Source organism: Diabrotica undecimpunctata, chromosome 2 (genome assembly GCF_040954645.1).
Source record: "Diabrotica undecimpunctata isolate CICGRU chromosome 2, icDiaUnde3, whole genome shotgun sequence".
Classification (NCBI taxonomy): Eukaryota; Metazoa; Arthropoda; class Insecta; order Coleoptera; family Chrysomelidae; genus Diabrotica; species Diabrotica undecimpunctata.
This window is the reverse complement of record NC_092804.1, coordinates 82,889,586-82,893,402: the sequence shown is the minus strand read 5'-3', so window position 1 is coordinate 82,893,402 and position 3,817 is coordinate 82,889,586.

The following is a 3,817-nucleotide window of genomic DNA, read 5'->3' as shown; positions in this document are numbered from 1 at the left end:
TATAAGTGGGGTTATAATAATAATGTTAGTTTAAAATGTTTAATTTATATATATTTAATGATTTAAATGTTTATTCTAATCTGAAAAGCCTAAATGTCAACAAAATTATTAATAGAAAAGAATGGAATTCTCTGGATCACCGGAGATGGCCATGTTTGCGAAATGGTTTGTTCCAGAAAATTCATACATGTATTAAATAGAACGAATTGGAACATGATCTCTTACCAGATGATTCTAGAATATCCAAAAAGATATAAATACCCGTGATTTGGATTCAAGATGGCAGTTTTTAGTCAGAAGTCAGGCCAGTTCATTATGAAAGTTAGTAGACACATTTAGTTAGTAAATTGTTCAGAATTTTCAAGAAGTCAGTCAGAAAAGTTTAGTAAGAAATATGAAAGTTAGTTGGAGTCAGTGAATCACGTACAAATAGTCCAATTGTTTAATATAGTGAGTTAAATGAAGATTAAAAATTATGCATATAATTTAATGCACATTTATAATTATACACAAAGAATTATTGAAGATTAAAAAAAGTATATTGGAAGAAATTAAATTATATTATGGTTGGAGATTAGTACAAATCAACTTATAATAATTGGATATTGGTATATTGAAAAGAAGAATAAATATAAATGCTGGTGAAGAAAAATATATCTTAAATTGGTAGAAGCTGATAATTGGAAAAAGAAATTTCACAAAAACAAGGATAACCGAAGTACGAAGACATTCAGTGGTGATTAGAATATATATAGTGGAAAACAGTTCATTTAGGCATTCAGTGAAAGAAAGGTACAAAATTTTGTTAATATAATTTAGTTAGTGTTATAACAATTTCAATTTTGAAGATAGTTTGTTTAAATTTAACATTGTCTATAGAATTTAATTAGTTTTATAAGAACATCAATTTAAAGATAGTTTATTTTAAATTTACATTGGCTAGGTTAGATATATATGTGTGTTTCATAATAGTTATAATAAAGATAATTTAAAAAAGTACTTACAAGCTAATTCTTTGAGAACCGCGATAAAAACCCTATATATTATATTATTAAAAATACTGATTGCTCATCATTCAAACAAAAAACACATCATAACAATTTGGCACCCAACGCGGTGGCTCTCTATTTAAAAGAATTAGTTTGGGAAGATAAGTGCTCTCATATAATTAAATTAATTATCAGTAGAAAGAAAAAGTATAGATTTTAATTTTAATTATATTTGAACAAGTAAAGTCTCAAAATGTCTCAAGGAAAGAAAGGTACAAGAAGCAAAAAGAATGAAGAAGATGTGGAAGTAGAAACACAACCTATACAAGAGGAGAGTTTAGTTCAAGTTCCACAAGATACTGCAGAAATGAATCCAGAAAGAGAGGAAAATGTCAATATGGCAGCTTTGATGTCATTAATGATGCAGATGAACAAGACAATAGAAGAGAATTCAAAAGAAGTCAAAGAAGACATGAAAAAAATGGAACAGAAAATGGAAGAGAATACGAAGAAAATGGAAGAGAATACGAAAAAAATGGAAGAGAATTATAGAAAATTAGAAAAGAAAATAGAAGATAATAATAATAAAATTGTAAAGCAAATAGAAAAACAAATGGATAAAAAACTTGAAGCTGCAGAGAAAAAAGTAGCAAATGAAATAAAAATTATACGGAATGACTACAAGAAAAGGATAGAAAATGAGAGGACAGAAGTAAAGAGGATTATTCAAGATAATAAGATAGATATAGAACAGAAAATAGAGTTACAGAAATGTAACTTAGAAGTAAAAATTAACGAAGACAGGAGAAACACAGAAGAAAAATTAGACGATATACAACAAAATAAACAAAACCAAATAAATAGTAATCAAATAAGAAATGTGGAACAGAGAATAGATGATATTTCACAAATGAGAGACATAGGGAGACCTTACTTAAATTTAACAAATGAGACTGGGATTAAATTCTCTGGTAATATAAAAAATTTGCATCCTAGAGTATACATAAATAGTTTAAAACATAAATTAAGATTGGTGAATAATATTAATGATATTAAAGATTATATTAGAATGACATTAAATGACAATGCAGCAACTTGGTTTGCTAGTATTGATAATGATTTAGATAATTTTCAAACATTTGAAAATAAATTTTTAAATTATTATTGGGGTGAATTAGAGCAAGCCAAGTTTAGAGAAATTCTATATTTTGGAAAGTATAATCAAAATTTAAAATCAAATATGGTAGATTATGCATTGAAATTGATAACAGTTGCAAAATATTTAGAACCACCACTTAGAGAGGATGAAACAGTCTTAAATGTATCTAGACATTTTGATGCTGATGTTGTGCAAACCGTAACTGTACAAAATATTCAAACAATAGATAGTTTTATTAATTTTATTCAAAGAATACAAAGAGGCAATAGGACAAGTAATAATAACAACAGAAAAAACAACAATAACTTTCAATATAATAAAAATGATAATCAACAATATAGACAATCATATAACAATAATACTAGGTATGGTGATAGTTTACAAAATTTTAATAATACTAACAGTAATCCAAAAACACATCATAACAATATATATATATATATATATATATATATATATATATATATATATATATATATATATATTAAATAATTATTAGGTCTAGCTATGAGGTACTCTTTGTAGAAGGACTAATTTATATACTTTCCATTTCACGAAATTGATGCTTAAGTACTTTTTGTTATTAGAATAGAAATATCTTTATTCACAAGAATCAGTTGGCCAACAAATGCATAATTTAAATGACTCCAATTAAAGTGAATATAGTGTCGAGATACAATATTAGATTGTATTTTCTGGGTGAATACTGTTGTTTTGTATTTCTAATTATTACAAAATGTCTATTTTTATTTAAAAGATTTTATTTTTGTTTTTTTTTGAGTATCTTGGTAAAGTAATCTTTCACTATTATAACATGGCTGGCCAAAAAATAAATGTTTGTGATTCATATTTTATTTTATATTCTTAGATGGATAGATGAGTTTATGTCATCGTTAAGCATTAATAAAAATATAAAACATTCTCTAGAAGGGGCGGCACATGAAGTCTTTGCACACGGGCGGTTGACTACCTATTATCGGCCCTAAAAAAATAATAATACTTAATAGAAATAGACTGAACTGTAGTGTATTTATAATAGAAGCACCGGCCATTTTAGAAGCACTAAAAACGTGTAAAAGTGTGCCTGGAGCTAATTACATCATTATCTCTGACTCCTTACACTACCGTAAGTTTGATAGGTTAGTACACTAACCGCATTGCAGCACCTATATACCTCAAATGAGATTATTCCTCTGATACAAAAGAACTCAAGTTATTGTCAACAAAAAATATAAAAATTTTAATCATTACTTCCTTGTCTTTCTAACTGGAAGACAACATCCAACATGTTAAAAGATTTTATAAAAACTGTTGGCTCTAAATTACCACTTCCAACCAAAGTAATAGTATATCGATTAACAATAGGTCAATAGAACATCTTCCGTTCCTTTTTGCCGCAGCTGTACTGGCCTAATTATCTTTGAGCATATTATTTTAGAATGACAAGTATACATCAACGAAAGAAGAACAAACAAGCTGGATACTAATATGAAGGATCCACTTAACTCTCATTTTAATTAAGTCCTGAATTATTTGAAAAAAGTTAAACTTTATAATATTTAAAATACTGTATTATACTGGCATAACTTATTTTGAAAATTTTATTGTCCCTTCTGCTAATAACTCTCAATAGTTGATGTAGGGTTATTTTTATTCAAATAAACAAAGA